This window comes from Gossypium hirsutum, chromosome A09 (genome assembly GCF_007990345.1).
Source record: "Gossypium hirsutum isolate 1008001.06 chromosome A09, Gossypium_hirsutum_v2.1, whole genome shotgun sequence".
Lineage (NCBI taxonomy): Eukaryota > Viridiplantae > Streptophyta > Magnoliopsida > Malvales > Malvaceae > Gossypium > Gossypium hirsutum.
In genome coordinates, this window is record NC_053432.1 from 85,318,311 (window position 1) to 85,335,976 (window position 17,666).

The 17,666-nt window shown below is 34.1% G+C and overlaps 1 long non-coding RNA gene and 1 pseudogene across 1 annotated transcript; both read left to right on the forward strand.

Moving 5' to 3' along the window:
* The first annotated feature begins 182 nt into the window (after positions 1-182).
* Positions 183-10,513, forward strand: LOC107939827 (lariat debranching enzyme-like; annotated as a pseudogene).
* A 3,718-nt stretch (positions 10,514-14,231) lies between these two features.
* LOC121206472 (uncharacterized) lies at positions 14,232-17,635 on the forward strand. The gene is made up of 4 exons (XR_005901508.1): positions 14,232-14,453; positions 14,973-15,187; positions 16,025-16,090; positions 17,442-17,635. It is a non-coding gene; the product is annotated as an uncharacterized lncRNA (long non-coding RNA).
* The last annotated feature ends 31 nt before the right edge of the window (positions 17,636-17,666 follow it).

The following is a 17,666-nucleotide window of genomic DNA, read 5'->3' on the forward strand; positions in this document are numbered from 1 at the left end:
AATACCAGCCCAACCCTTAATCCAGGCCCAAAAATATATATATAGTCTATAACATGGTTGTATTCGAATCTGTTGCATCATCTTTTGGGCTTAGTAGAAAACTGACAGGTTATGGTTGTATTCATTTCTATTGATTATTATTTTCCCTTTATTATCTCCTATTTACGATTTCTTGTTTCCGTTTTTTTTTTTACGTTTCTTTTCTGTTTTACTCCCCTAAATAAAGAATTAGTTAATGAAGGAATTAAATTTTACCGTGAAAGCGTGGCCCGTTAGGGGATTAAAAAATTCAGAAATTTGCCCGTTGTATTTCCAAATTCCTATTCTTTCCCCATTTAGTAGCCAATTTTCTTATCTTTGTCTCTTGTTTTCTTTTCTGTCTTCCTCCTGTCTTCTATGGAATGATGGAAGGGTTTGGCTTCTGAGCGAAGAAAATCGACAGAAATTTGTTTCAAACTTGACATTAGTATTCCTTTTTTTTATTTTTAATAATACTGTTCATCCTGCATTTTCCCGGAAGCCAAACAGGAGCACTAAATGTTCTTTATTTCGAAAATTTTGTACTCTTACTGAAATATTGAAAAAATTTCAGTTGATCCCTTGATAGAAGCTTAAATAACCCATTTCAAAGTTGGTAACGGCTTTGCAGACTGCTGCTTTGGTTCCAGCTAATTTCACCCTACGCAAAAGAGGTTTTCTTTTTAGCTTTTTACTGATGAAATGGTTCTGGGTTTCTTTTTTCTGTTTTTAATGGTGGGGTTTTTTTTTGTTGCAGGGAAAATCAAGTCCATCTTTCACGGATTGTACTTTCTTTGGGGTCTCACTTTCTGACCATGCCAAAGCTGATTTCAGTTCTTCTGCATTAAGATGCAAGGTTTCATTTGATCTTCTAAGAAATTAAGGTTTCAAATTTGAAATTAATTTTCCCTCATTTTCCGATTAACCACGAGTCAGTGTCTCCGATTTCCCCTTATTTTTTTTTCTAACGTATCTTTTCCTTCTCTGTCTGTTAATTTCCCCAAAACAATTTTATTGTTTTAAAGAATGTTTTCCGCCTGAATGAGGGGAAGAAAATAAGGACTTGGAACATGTCATGTACAATTTTATCTGAATCCGGGACCGGTAGTGGCTCATTAACAACATCGTTTGCAAGGGCTGTGGCGCCAACGGGACATGTGCATACCTTTGATTTCCATGAACAGAGGGCTGCCTCAGCTAGGTAAGCCTTAATGTTTATTGTTTGCAAAAGTGCATTGTGATGAAATATGATATGGTAATTGCTTAGGTTAAACTTGAATACTGGGTTATCTTGAGTTGATGTCTTCATAGATCTACATTTTGTTGCCGTGATACTTCATTGTCTCTAATTGTCTCGGTTTACAGATCTGTATTAGTTTCATTAGTGAGTGCATTGTTATGAAATTTTGGTTTCAAAGATTGTTATGAAATATGATTTTAGAAACTGCTTAGGTTGAGCTTGAATTCTAGGTAGATTTAAGAAGTCTGTTCAGGTAGATGTATTCTTTGAAATACGAGATTCTGTTGCTGTCATGCTTCGTAGTCTCAAAATTATCTTGGTTTTATGGAACCTTGCGTAGGACTCATTTATGATGCATATTTTATCCCATTATATGGTTTCTGTTTGTCAAATTGATAATAGAAAGATCCAAGAATGGTTGTTTATTTTTCTTTGATTCTTCTGTGTTGGTTCGTGAAAGAAGGAATGTTTGATAATTTTTCACTCCTTCAACAGAGAAGACTTCGAGAGGACTGGAATAAGCACTTTAGTCACCATGGGAGTCCGAGATATTCAGGGTGAGTGATTTCCCGATCAGTTTTCTGGGTTGGCTGACTCCGTATTTCTGGACCTACCGGAACCGTGGCTTCAGCTTGAAACATGTTGAAACAAGATGGAACTCTGTGTTCCTTCTCACCGTGCATCAAACAAGTGCAACGTTCATGTGAAACTCTTAGATCTGAGGTTACAGGTAACATATTAGAAACAAGTTATCCTATCTTGTTCAAGCAGTTTTTCTTTTGAAGCAGTTTCAAAACTGCTTTGAAACTTAAACCTAATGATTATTCTCTTTGGAACAAGCCTGGTGCAACACAAGCCAACAGTGTGCAGAGTGCTGATGCAATATTAGCTTATCAACAGGTAGCCTCTTCATGATTCCCCCTTGAATAGTGGTGGCCTATCTATATACCACCTGATATGTTAATTTCATAATTACTTTTTTTATAATTAAAATTTTTTTTCCCTATCCTAAAATTTTGGGGTTCTCTTTACTAAGTTGGAGCACCTGTAATGTGTGAAATTCAAAATATATGAGTACTAGGATTTTACTAAGAATCAATTTGTATGGTGTGTTGGTCACTATTTTGCATGTTAGGCCAGAATAAAAAAAATGAATTATGAAGGTGTTGACAATGTCGGCAAGGGTGCTGTAACTACCTGAACCATTTGAGGTGCAAGTTGTAAAAAAAGCACTCTTTTGAGTAAATTAAGGTGAATATGAAAATTTGTGCTTCTTGAATCAAGGGGGCTTTTTCGCTTCTATACAAAAAAGTGTGCCTAGGACTTGGCTTGTGCTTAATCAATTGAAAGGATGGCATAAAGAAATGCAAAACATGTGATAACCCAACATGTCAATCTTCTGTGTGCCAAACTCTTATGGGTTGCATCATCTTTTCCTCTATTTCTCTTCTTTCTTACCTTTCGATGGTAAAGTGATGCATTGATGTGTTACACAGCTCTCTTAGAAAACAAACTAGCTCTTCTATTGAGCTCCATGTAATTAGTTATTTGATTTGTTGAAGCTATTTGTTAATTTAGATGATGATTTGATTATGCACTTCCTCAATTGACATATACCCTTGATCATCTCTTTCAAAATGCCCTTTTTAATGCATTCAGATATTGCATATGCAGTTTGATTTGTTTAGCCTCTGTTACTGAGATTGTCCATTTAAAATTATTTGATGATAAACTTCCCTTTACCTGTGGTGGCCATATTTTCAGCACTATTGAATTTAGTCTTTTGGTCTATGTCTGAATCTTTAGGCACTAGATTTGAAGCCAAACTATGTGCGTGCTTGGGCAAACATGGGTATCAGTTACGCCAACCAGGTTTGTTATATCTTGCACTGTTCTCTCATTGTCTTGACATTCATGAAAAGGGAACTCCAATTACTCTACCCCTCTAAATATTTTATTTTACTTATGAAAATAAAATAAAAATATTATAATATTGTTATGTTATAAAATAAAAACCTAAAGTTTCTCTCTGTTAAATCAAGATCCATTGTCATTAGCTTCTTTCTCTCTCTCGGAAAAGGAAAAGAAAAGGTTTGAATTCATGATTCAGCGGTAGCTTCTTCCGAATGAGTGAGTCGAGGTAGTGCTAGTCTTTCTTTTAAGGTATAAATTTTGATTCTTTAGAAAAAATCTTGTTTTTTCTTCATCTCTTTTTATTCTGTTTGGTTTCTGATCGAGGGAAATTTGTATCGAACTTGACATTAGTCCTTGTTCTTTTTAAATAATTCCTGATTCACCTGTGAGTTTGCAAATTCTGTTCATCCTGCATTTTCCCGGAAGCCAAACAGGAGACTTAAATGTTTTTAATTTCGAAAATTTTGTTCTCTTAGGAAATATTGAAAAAATACATGTCTTTCAGTCCGATTTCCCCTTAATTTTTTTCTAACGTCTTTTTTCCTTTACTGGCTGTTAATTTTCTTTCTTATTCTGTTCCGGCTTTATCTCTGTCATATTCCGACTCGGAATAAACTATTCTCCGGATATCCTGCCTTTTCTTATTCCGGTTCTGAATTTTTGGCTTCCAGTTAATGAGTTTTAGTGGCCGGTTCAGCTATTTTTTGTTGTTTAGACCGGCCAACCTGTTATACTTATTCCGGCAAGGGATATCCCATTCCAGGGATATCCCGGTTCGTTGTTATCCTGAATTGGTATATCCCGGCTTGGGTATATCCCATTCTAGGAATATCCCGATTCCCCACTTTTTTTCCTAAGTCTCTTTACCTTCTTTGTATTTAATTTCTTAAAAAAAAAAAGTAATTTAAAGGAGTTATTAATAACCATAAATGTTACCTTTGTCACATGGAGATTTAGAAAATTAAGTTCTCTCTCTTCCGTTCAATAGCTTCCCCATTTCTTCACTTATTCATCACCTGTTTAAATTTATTTTCCTTTATTTATTTCCCCTTTTACATCACGTTTGGTTCACTGTAATGGAATAGGGCTGTAATTAAATAGAACTGTAATGGAATAGAACTGTAATAAGTAATTCAACTGTTTGGTTAAATGGAATGGAATAGAACTGTAATAGTATTCTTGTGTTTGGTTGAATGGAATGATGTTGTAATAGTATAAGGAAAAAAACTAAAATGACCAGAATACCCTTAGCAGAATTTTTGTTAAGGGAGATGAATATTGTTATTGTTATTAAATTTTAATAAGATTATTATTAAAAATAATTTAATAAAAATAATAAATAGTTTAACCATATTTTAACATAATTATTATTAAATATAATTTAATAAAAAATATAATTTAATAACATTCATTATATAACTATTATTATATGAATTAAAAAATCAAAATATATAACACTATAAAAAAATATATAATCTGCTTTATTATTTTTAAACTTCAATACATATTTAGGCTCCGTTTGTTTGCCAGTAAAATATTTTCTGGAAAATAATTTATGGAAAATGATTTACTTTTCTAGAAATGATTTACTTTTCTGGTGTTTGGATGAATTTATGTAAAATATTTTCCGTTATTTGGTAGATTTCCTGAAAATATTTTATAAAAGCTGTTTTAAATTAAACAAATATATATATCTAAGAATTTATTATCTTTTCATTGTTTATTTGAGTTTATTATATATATACATTAATAAATTTTACATATATTGCAATGTTTTATTTATGGATAAACTACAAAAATAGTCACTTTTGTTTGCCTCGGGTTACATTTTAGTCACTTATATTTGAAATGTTACGTTTTAGTCATTTATGTTATTATTATCTCTCTAATGATAATCCTACGTGGTAGTCCAACTAGATTTTAAGTGCCGACTAGATCTTAAGTATATCTGTTAATACATACTTCATCCGGGTAAATTATACAGTTTTCTATTAATACATATTTCATCCAGATAAATTATACAGTTTTCTGTTAATACATACTTTATCCGGGTAAATTATACAGTTTTCTATTAATACATACTTTACCCGGGTAAATTATACAGTTTTCTATTAATGTGCTTGTGAAGAAAAATACAGAACAACATTTCATAGATATGTTTCCATCTATTTCCAGATTACTATAGCAAGAGAGTAAGTCAAGTATGAGTTATTGTGCTTAGTAGAAATAATAGAATGCAATGAGGCTACAAAAGCAAGAACCAGAAATTACAAGCAAATATAGTAATCAGGAGGAACAACAAGCAGTAAGTAATTAAGCCAAGTGGCCTATCAACCTGCAACCACTGGTATAGGGTTTAGACAAAGCAAATCAAGCAACATAGAGATAGATTGGTTCAGTGCAGAATAGCATCAACAAAGACCACCAAATGTGAAGATATCCCAAATTTAATCCATATCCTAAACTAGGTCAACAAAACATAGAACCATAAAAAAGGCACAGATGAACTAAATATGAACTATAAAGCATTAGGGAGGAACCGAAATCAATAAATTAATGAACATCCACTAGCAGTAACAATAAGACAAACAGTTATTTCTCTGCTATAAACAAGAATCATAGAGAAGAAAAGCAAAAAAAAAGAACAGAACAGAGCAAACCCCTAAACTGAAATCATAAACAAGATAGAGGCTATCGAGAAGAACGGAGGAACTGGTGACTTCAGTTGACTGACATGAAAGAGCGGAGGAATGAAAGTGGCCGGAGGCAAAGCAAGCAAGAGAGGCTGGGTGAGAGAAGCTGTCGGGTTGAAGTAAAAAAAAAGAAAAAAGAAAACGTACCTTTGAGGAGATGAAGATAAAGGGTAGATGGATGGATGCTTGATTTGGAGAAAAAGGTTGGAAGAAATCTGGAGCAGAATTTTGGGAAGAAGAAATCAGGCTATTTTGGTCCCAAAATTTGAAAATGTATTCGGCGTGTGTGTTGAATAGCAATTCAGTGCCCTCACTACTGAATACCTATTACAGGAGGTGAGGGAATATGGCTGTAATAGTTAAACTGCAGAATCACCTAAACGGTGAACCAAACGTATGAATCACTGTAGCGCGCGGAATAAGGCAGGAATAGCATAGCAATTCCATCCAACCAAACATACTGTTATTCTCTGTTGTTTTTCCATTCTTTGATCTCTGTTAATCCTCTCTTTCGTTTTCTTTATTCTCTTTCCCTTCCTTTCTTGTGCTTTCGTAATAAACCCCAGACACTGCCGCGCCATCAACACCTTCCGGCGTCTTACCTCCGATCAAAGCTCAGTTTCCTTCCCATTATTCGAAATTTGAATCCTCAAATCTATCCATAGCACCCCATTTATTCGCCGACTCCCTCTCTCTCTCTCTCTCTGTCTGTTTTGAATTTCTTCCTCTCATTTTTTTCTAGTTTTGGGTCACCGAATGCCAAAAAAAAAAAAACACAGAAAGACGCTAGACTAGGTTTTCTCTGCCGTTTCTGGTTTTTGTGATTTTTTGAAATTCTTTGCTTCATCGGTGACTGATTTCAGGTATGAATCATCACTTGTACTTTGTCTTTGTCTTTGCCATTTCATTTTCTAAAGTCTCTATTTTAGTAAAGTCTCTTCTTTCCTTTCCCTTTTATCTCACTTAAGATAATGCTTTAAACTTTTTCACCTGTCTTTCTTTCTAATGTGACAGTCCAGATAGCCTACTGGTCTCGTGGATAAAAAACTGCTTCCTGGGATATGTAGTATTCTTCCTGTTCATAAATAACTGTTTTTAGTTAGTATCTTTCTTGCCCTGTATATACATTTTGGATTCCTTTCTATCTCTTTTGCAGGTGCAAAATCTATAATAAATAGAAGTTGAAACCGCTTATGGCATTGGAATTTTTGAAAACATTGTCTCATTTCGTCTCATTCATCTCCATTTTTTTAATTTAACAGATATTTTCTTTCGGTATCTGGTCTCCTGTCTTTCCATCCGTATTGTGTCCAAACCCTACCACAGTATTGTGTCCAATTCAAAACGATGAAGATAGCAGTGGAAGGGTGCATGCATGGAGATTTCGACAAGGTCTACGACACCATTAAATACATTGAAAACACTCGCAACATCAAAATTGACCTCCTCCTTTGTTATGGTGATTTGCAGGTTCTTTCTCTTACACTCTCACTTTCTCCAATTTGTTTTTATACGAAATTTTGTCACTTTCCAAATACCCATTTTTTATATGAACTTAATTTTTTTTTTCTTTTGCAACTTAGGCAGTCATGAATGAAAAAGATATGGATAGCCTTAATGTGGCCCCAAAATATAGGGAGATGAAGTCATTCTGGAAATACTATTCGGGTCAGGAGGTTGCCCCAGTTCCCACGATTTTTATAGGTGGAAATCATGAAGTTTCCAATTATTTATGGGAATTGTAAGTCACCCCCTTTTCTTCATATGTTCTAGGTTGGGGATTCTGATTCTTTTATGAAAAGGCCTTGAATTTTACCTTCTGCTATTGAAATGTGTAAACTTTAGGTATTATGGGGGATGGGCAGCACCTAATATATACTTCTTGGGGTATGCTGTGGTTGTGAAGTTTGGCAATATCTGTATCGGTGGACTTTTCGGAATTTACAATGCACTTTTCAGAATTTACAATGCGCGTAATTATTGTTTAGGTTGGGTATGAAGTTCTTTTACTTGTAAATTCTATGTTTATTCTGGAGTTCTTTTAATGGTGATTGTATATTTACTGCAAGCGAGTGTCAGATATGTTATATTGATTCTTATTTAGGGTGGAGAGTCGAAGCTTTGAAACTGAAATGAATTAGCTTTTCCTTGAGCAGGACACCATGAAAGGCCACCTTATAATGACAATACTATCAGGTCTGTGTATCATGTTCGGGTGTACGATGTTCACAAGCTCATGCACCTAGAGGAACTGATTGATATTTTCCTTTCACACGATTGGCCGCTCAGCATCACTGATTATGGGAACTGGCAACAACTTGTTTGCTACAAAAAAAACATTTCAAAGATGAGGTAATTATATTCAATTGGTGGAAATGGACATATGTGATAGAATGAAAATCTTCATATCAAGCGTATTCTGTTTTCTTGTTGACCATTCCTGGTTGCTTGTTGGTTGAAACATATTTCCTAGATCCAGCAAGGAACTCTTGGAAGCAAACCTGCTGCTCAGCTGCTCGAAAAACTCAGACCATTGTATTGGTTTGCAGCTCACTTGCACTGCAAATTCACCGCTCTTGTTGAACATGAAGAGGGTGGTCGAGTGACAAAATTTCTTGCACTCGATAAATGCCTTCCAGGGCGCAAGTTCTTGCAGGTATCTATCATATGTTCTGACCATTTCATTTAGGTTCTTTCTTTTGGTCTTTGCTGGAAGCTAATAAATGAATTCTGGCTTTCTCTGATCTTTTAGATTGTTGATATTGATCTGATCATTTAGATTCTTTCTTTTGGTCTTTGCTGGAAGCTAATAAATGAATTCTGGCTTTCTCTGATCTTTTAGATTGTTGATATTGATCTGATCTAGGACCTTATGAGGTTCAGTACTATGAAGAATGGCTGGCAATAACACGGAAATTGAACTGTGTCTTTCCTTTGACCTTCCGACGTGGAGACGTTGGGTGTGTGTATATATGACATTTTTGTTTTGACCATGCCACTCATCTCACTCTCTCTCTCTCGGGTGGGGTGGACTAATGTTTTCTTTGAAAATGTGCAATTTTCTATTTTTGCAAGTACTATTACTCTACAAGAACTTGTGAGCCGACAACTGCTGTTCTAATATGTAGGAGAACAAAGCTCGACATGCAAGATTGTCGTCAATGGGTTAAGAGCAGGATGGAAGACAGAGGAGCCAAACCTTGTGAATTTTTTCAAACAGCTCCACCTCACAAACCCTCGGATTCAGTTTCAAACACTACTTTTTCTGGTAAATAATATGGTGATATTTTGATGCTTTTCCTTTTTTGAGGTGCTAATAGTATCTCCATTAATGGTTCTATCTTTTGGATTTAAGAAACTTACCATATATGTTTGCATATTTATACCATTAATCACTATAATGGTTAGGCATCTCGATATTACTGTCATAGTGGTTATGAACCACTATCCTTCATTTTTTGTCTTCTTTTAGCTCAATTAATTGTTGGTTAGCGAATGCGTTCTTTTTTATTTAGATTTGCAACTAGAATAATCATGACTTTTGCAATTTGTTTTTGCTCGATTTCTTTTTTAATTATTAAAATTTTCTCACCTTGTGTAGGTTCTCCCCGTAATCCTCAGATTGTATCTTTCTTGGAATTACTAGATCTTCCTTATGTTCTTGATAATGCATCGGACTCCAGGGATACTCCTCCTTCTTGCGGTAAGTGATTTAAGTAACATAGATTTCTTTTTAATATGATTAGCAGTCAGAACTGCATGATGAAGAAATCTACTTAATTCATAGGCCGTCTACATTTGCACAAGCAGCCAAACTTAAGAGGGGGCCTCCTGCCAAGGAGAAGGAACTAATAAATTGATCCCACTTCCCTTTTGAAGCCATTGGTTAATGACTTCGGTTTATATTGCATGAATTTGATTCTTTGAACAATCTTCTTGTGGTGTTTTGGGTTTAATTCAAAATTTCCCGAATCATTAATGGTTGATGTGGAAATTTGATTATGACAATGTGAAAAAGTTATGCTGTAATTTTCTGAACTGTCAAGATATAGGGATGTTAGGGGAAGCCTGTTAGAGTAATTGAAAGAAAGTTAGTTAGTTGTTAGTAGCAGTAAACTAGTAGTTAGTTTGTTAAGAATGTACAGCCTCTCTATAAATGCATGTATTAACACTACGAATGAAATATCTTCTTGTTTTCTCTATCTTCATACTACTGTAACTCTTGTGGTTTTCAGTATAGCTGAACATGGTATCAGTTGTTCAGGTTCTTCTGGGTTGGTACTTTGAGTTCTAGTTGATTCATGAGCTTCCCGTCGAATCCGTCTGCAGTCCAATCTGCTGATCCCATGATGACGTCTGGTCTCACTGATGGTGTTGTAGACAGTCGATTCTTCTCCACCAAGCGAGTCAGTTTCTACTTGATGCTACTCTCTGTTTACTGGTAAGTTTAATCTTGAGTGTTAAATGAGGTTGATATCCTTTAATCTACAGTTTTTATATATTTAAGGTCAGGGAATAGCTGTTTCAATTACTTGGAACACTTGGCTGTTTTCATTTAGTCTACAGCTAATATGTATTTAAGGCCACTTTCCTTATACAAGTGCTGTTTGATTTTCTTTTTTCAAGGAAAAATGCAGTTTGTGTGGCATTGTTGTGTGTTTTCTAATAGAATCGAAAGTAAGAGACTTTGGGATCAATTAACATCAATTTTAACTAGAAGAACATGGTCATATTTAGAGTGAAACGTCTTGCATTTTGTCTGGTGCTAAGGTGGTGTGCATATTAGTCTGTCCATGGATCAATGCATGTTTTGTTTTCTTTTCACGCTGCTAGGTGCTTTCTCTCATCAGTAAGGATTGGGGTAGATTTTCTTTAAAATAGTTGAGTGGAGCTCATGATGAACTTAGTTGGAATTGTTTGTGTGCTGGTGCTTATATGGCTTGGAAATGGATTTTGATTGAAATATTCAGGTAATGTCTAAATGCATGCATGGCTGGAATTAGGGATGCAATTAACTGAAAATGTTGTTTTATATTACAAATTAGTTATGAGTGGTTATTGTGTTGCATTAGAAGATGTTAACTAAGTGTTGTTTTCTTTCTTATGAAGAACACAGTTTTCAAAAAATATTTCCCTTGTTTCGTGTTCCTAATCTCCCAACCAAAACATTTGGTTGCAAAGCATTTGTCCACAACCATCAACCTAACCAATCTAAACTTGATCCTAGAGCTCACACTTGTGTCTTTATTGGTTACTCACCTGCACAAAAAGGGTACAAGTGCTACTCTCCAACCTTACACCGGATGTTTGTGTCCCTTGATGTTACTTTCTTCGAAAACGAGCCATATTTTTCAGCCTCTCATCTTCAGGGGGAGATACTTAGTGAAGATGAGACCTTGAGCAATCTTCTCATTATACCTCAAGACTCTATCAGCCCTACCACCACTACAAAACCTGCTGAAAATCCTACAGCCACTGTTATTCCTGTTTTGGAACCTGTCAGCCCTACCACAACTACAAAACCTGCTGGAAATCCTACAGCCACTGTTATTCCTGTTTTGGAACCTGTTTTTTCTATCTCTACTGTTCAGCAACAAGAAAAAAGGGTGATTAATCATACTAGGCATATTCTTTTACTGAGATATGAAGATTCCTTCCCGAGAGTGTGCCACTTCAATACCAAGGAAATATTTTAACTTTCCGAGTTCTTTGACTTCAAATTCTTTTACTAGGCATTTCTTTAAATTCTCCATACCTTCTAGGTCATCACCAGTCACTATAATGTCATCTACATAGACTAATAAAGCAGTCACTCCCCCTGAAGATGAGTGTTTTACAAACAGAGTGTGATCTCCTTGACTCTATTTATACCCCAACTTGAGCATTACTTTGGTAAATCTTCCAAACCAAGCCCTCGGGGACTGTTTTAGTCCGTACAAAGCCTTTTTTAGTCTGCAAACTACCTGTCCTGTATTTGGACCGAATCCTGGTGGAACATCCATATAGACTTCCTCCTCAAGATCACCATGTAAAAAGGCGTTTTTTATGTCAAATTGCTGTAATTTCCAGCCTCGGTTGGCAGCTAGTGACAACAACACTCTCACAGTGTTCATCTTTGCAACAGGGGCAAATGTCTCAAGGTAGTCTACTCCATACATTTGAGTGTACCCTTTAGCAACCAATCTTGCTTTGTACCTCTCCAAAGAACCATCTGATTTATACTTCACTGTGTACACCCATCGACATCCCACTGGTTTCTTTCCTCTCGGTAATTTCACCAAGTCCGATGTCTTATTTTTTTCAAGAGCTTCCATTTCAACCTTCATGGCATTTTTCCAATTCTCATCTTCTAATGCCTCGGATACTGTTTTGGGAATGGAGATAGAATTTAGGCTAGTAAGAAAGGCTTTGTGGTTATGGGACAAATTTTTGTAAGACAAAAATAAGTACAAGGGATGTTTTGTACAGGCTCTAATCCCTTTTCTAATAGCAATGGGAAATTCATCTAAATTTTTAGTAGTTTCAGTAGTAGGTTCAGCAATTGCCTCAGGTTGTATAGGAGGAGAAGATGATTGATCTTGCACCGGTGCCTTCTTCCTTGAGTAAACCAGTAAAGGACGAGTAGTGTCCTGAATCCCTCTTTGTGATTTGGGTGTATTAGGCTCTGTTTCAGGTTGCTGGACAGGAGCTGGAATGTGGGTGTTTGGTTGCTGGATGGGAGCTGGAATGTGAGTGTTTGGTTGCTGGACAGTAGCTGGAATGTCAAGAAGAAAGAATTCTCTGTCCTTATCTTCTGTGAATAAGATCTCCCCCTGAAGATAAGGACGATTAAAGAAATTCTCTTGTTCTGCAAAAGTAACATCCGCTGATACATAAAATTTTTTTGTGGCTGGATGATAGCATTTGTACCCCTTTTGAGTGGAAGAATAACCGAGATTATTAAATTGTTGAAAGGGATATTAGAAGGGTGAACTAGAAAAATTGTAAAGGAAATTTTCGCATTTTATTCTTAGTTTTATAGAACATAAAAAGAACTCTTATTTTAAGATATTGTGATTTATAAATTGGAATGTAAATTTTGATATCGAAGAAACTAAAACTAGGATCAATCGTGCAGTTATGGTGGAGGAAGGAGATGTTAAAGCCTTTTAGAAGGCTGTGGAAGAAGATGATGAATCTAAAAGTCTGTTATATTGTTTTTGGGTCTAATCAATTGGCTTAGGATGCTTGTAATGGAAATACATTAGAGTTTTGTATTTAAGGTGGTATCAGTTTATGGAATAAGCCAATCTCATTGATATGCTCGTTTCGTCCATGGTAGTATAAGCTGCCATACTTACATTATTTTTCTGAGTAAATCAGGCTGGTATATTAAATAAAATAAAATTAATAGAATTGAAATACTCATAATTTCAGATCCAATAGAGACTTATAGAGCTTAATTATACCTGCATATATGTGTTATTATTAAAATGTAAAAATAAATAAAATCATCAGGACTTAAGCAAAATAAAAGCCTGAAAAAATAGGCCTAATTTTATCTGGGTTTAAGTACATCATGATAGTAATATTTAGAAAAAGATTGTATTTTTAATCCATAAAAACTGAATATAATGTCAAATTTTGTTATACCCTTTTCAAGATAGAAGAATAGCAAAGGGGTTTCCTTAACAACTTTTTTAACAAATTTATTAATAAAAAATAATAATAATTGTGTGCTCACTCTACTTAAATTTTCATTTTATTGTTTTCGTTTATGCAAAAAGAATTAATCTGTTAACTATTTTTATTTTGATAGTTAAGAGTCATAGCTTTTTGCAAGAAAAAATTATTGAATTAGCTCTAATTTTATTTAATTTATATTTTTATAAATTTTATATTACATAAAAAAATAGATTTCAAAGCTGAAATGTTAAGTTTAACTTAAGAAAAATATCATCTATTTATCAAGTTTGATCCAATTTAATATGTAGGTAACTCTAATCATCAATCAAATAATATAATTTAATTTAAAATTTCTAAACAGTAAATTTAAATCATTTTATTTTTAAATAGATAGTTATATACATTTATCTTTATAGTTTAAAATTTTAGGTTATATTCTCATTTATATTTTAAAATATATATTTTATTAAATTTCCTAATAATAAAATTATTTATGAATTGCATAATAAAATTGACAGTTTTTAGTTTGAAATGTTCAAGAATCGTACATAATCCTATTGAAGGAATAGAAAAATTCTACTTAATCCTAATTAGTATTAAAATATATTAAAAATTTTAATATTAAATAAATCCTTTAATTCTATAAATATTAAAAATGTAAAACATTAGTGATTTAAAGAAAGATTTATTTACCATAAATGTTACCGTTGTCATCAGTCCAATTTTATATCTCTCTTCATTCCATGGCTCCCTAGCCGATTCTTTTCCCCCTTCGTCTTTCTCTTTCTCTCCGTCTCTTTTCAATTTTTTCTTTTTCTTTTTTAGATTTGGTTAAAGGCAAGCCAGAAAAACACTTTAGAAAAATATTTTTGAAATCTCGCTATTAACCATTTTCACAACTTTCTTTCCCTCCCCACTTCCAGGTTTGCCCCTTTTGTTCCTTAATAATAATTATTGTTTTTGTAGTAGTTTGCGTTAGTTTGTTTTTTGATATGTTCTGTTGTATGGGTATTTTTCGTCTTTCTCTCTGGGGTATTTTTTTTTTTATTCGGTTCATGAGAAATTTCTTCGGGGGTAAAGGTTTTTTGGAGCTCTAAAATAAATTGAATAACCATGCACTATGATACTTATTTCCTTCAAAGCATGAACTGCAGATTTTTATTTTGCTTAATTGATCTGTACAATATATGAACTCCTCTTCTTCATCGTAGAGTCATTTCAGTTATGAATCTTTAGTTCACCTTTGTCTTTAGGTTTTAGGGTTTATTGGTTTGAGTGTAACCCGCTTCCTCTAATGTTACTGTGGGATAGTTTGCTTATGTTGTGAATGCTGTGATTACAAGAGTGTCTTTTTGCATATGATTTCCATGACTGCAGTGATTATATTTTGGAAATGTTATTGTTATATTCTGGTGTTAATCGAAGTGTTTTCTTCCATACAGGTTGCTAGATTATTCAATGAAGCTGCTCAGATGTCTCCTGAGGATGCTGATGTACACATTGTTCTTGGTGTTCTGTATGATTTGTCGAGAGAATATGATAAGGCCATTGCATCTTTCAAAACTGCTTTGAAACTTAAACCTAATGATTATTCTCTTTGGAACAAGCTTGGTGCAACACAAGCCAGTGTGCAGAGTGCTGATGCAATTATCAACAGGTAGCCTCTTCATGATTCCCCCTTGAATAGTGGTGGCCTATCTGTATACCACCTGTAATGTGTGAAATTCAAAATATATGAGTACTAGGATTTTACTAAGGATCAATTTGTATCGTGTGTTTCTCACTATTTTGCATGTTAGGCCAGAATAAAAAAAATGAATTATGAAGGTGTTGACAATGTCGGCAAGGGTGCTGTAACTACCTGAACCATTTGAGGTGCAAGATGTAAAAAAAGCACTTTTTTACAAAAAAGTGTGCCTAGGACTTGGCTTGTGCTTAATCAATTGAAAGGATGGCATAAAGAAATGCAAAACATGTGATAACCCAACATGTCAATCTTCTTTGTGCCAAACTCATATGGGTTGCATCATCTTTTCCTCTATTTCTCTTCTTTCTTATTTTTCAATGGTAAAGTGATGCATTGGTGTGTTATACAGCTCTCTTATAGGGTTGAATTATTTACTTGCTCCATCTTTGTAACCTTAAGCTGCTAAATAGATTCTCCAAATAACATGTTGCACCTAGTTGGACCTTAGAAAACAAACTAGCTCTTCTATTAAGCTCCATGTAATTAGTTATTTGATTTGTTGGAGCTATTGGTTAATTTAGATGATTTGATTATGCACTTCCTCAATTTACATATACCCTTGATCATCTCTTTCAAAATGCCTTTTTTTAATGCATTCAGATCTTGCATATGCAGTTTGATTTGTTTAGCCTCTGTTACTGAGATTGTCCATTTAAAATTATTTGATGATAAACTTCCCTTTGCCTGTGGTGGCCATATTTTCAGCACTATTGAATTTAGTCTTTTGGCCTATGTCTGGATCTTTAGGCACTAGATTTGAAGCCAAACTATGTGTATGCTTGGGCAAACATGGGGATCAGTTACGCCAACCAGGTTTGTTATATCCTGCACTGTTCTCTCATTGTCTTCATTTCCTTTTGCATATTTCTGAGATGGTCAATCCTTCTAAATGAAAATTTATGGGTATGTGATCAGGAATGAAAAAGAATTCGTTCAAAATAACACTAGTCTTGATGGAAAGATGAAAGCTTATTTGATTGGTCAATAATAAATTTTTATGGTCTAAAATGAAACCCATTATGGTCAACAATAAATTATCTTGTAAAAGTTGACACGAGATATATATTTCTATCAAGAAAAAGCAGGTTGGGACTGAATTGAATAAAATGAGAAGTACACTAATTCTGAAATTGTACTGGGCGTGTGGCGTAATGACCAGCTTATTCCCATATTCTCTCCTATTTTTCCTTTATTTCTAACGTTCCTCTCTCCTTTATTAGCTACTCTTTTGATTAGTTTTATGTACGTCCAGTAGGCCTGTTCCCTCCCCTAAAAATTACGAAACCAATTACTCTACCCCTCTAAATATTTATTTTACCGATGAAAATAAAATAAAAATATTATAATATTGTTATATTATAAAATAAAAACCCAAAGTTTCTCTCCGTTAAATCAAGATAGCATAACATTATGGAATTAGTACAGTCAATTAAGTTTGAAATCCTTGAATTTGACGTGGTCACCTAGCAACGGAAGACATGAAGACATTGTACTCCTCCAGATCAAAGCATTAGAGTCTGGAAGAGTTCACTACTTTGTACATTAAGTAATCTGCTGTTGTTTTTACCATCCCAGTATGTCATTTGCCTTGTGATGAACTACTGACTAAGGAATATATTTTGAATGGTTGGTTGTTTATGTATTTGCACAGTAGAAACTCAATTCTTTTAATCCTTTTTAATTTCATCTGCAGTAAAGTAACAATTCCCATACCTTCTCCTGTAGCTTAGTGTTTTGAACATGCCATGGTGAAATGTTTTCTATTTTTACCTTTTAGGTTTTGACATGAATTTTGAATCTAAAAGCAAAATAAGGAGACAATATTGTGGAAGATTGTTATGTCTGCTTAAAGAGATTTATAAAGCCTAAACATGCAGAATACAAATAATTTGAAATAGTGTTATACTATACCAAATTTGTTCGCATTCTACTTCCTAAAGTGTGCATTAAAAAGACTGTTTTTATCTTTCAGCAGCCTCTTTGCTCGGGTTTCTTTGCAATACATTAAGTAATATTTTCTTTCTTGGAACTGAATTTGATTCTTAGATAATAGTATGTTTCTTCTTAATGAATATTAGAAACCATCCCCTAACTATTTTTCCTTTAATTTGTCTTGATATGGTGTGCTTGACCATATTCACTTGCCTGACAACTTCATATGCAGATGAAGACAGGATGTGTGGCCCTAGTTTTATGTCTAAATATCAGTGTTGATCCACCCGATGTAATAAAAATATCTCCTTGCGCAAGAATGGAGTGCTGGACTGGTATGTTTTTTGAGTCAATTCTCTCTTATTTTTGCATTTTTGCTATTTAATGGTTATTGAAGCTTTAATGCTCATGATTATTCCTCAAGAAATCTTTAATAAGTTTTGTGTTATTTTAATAT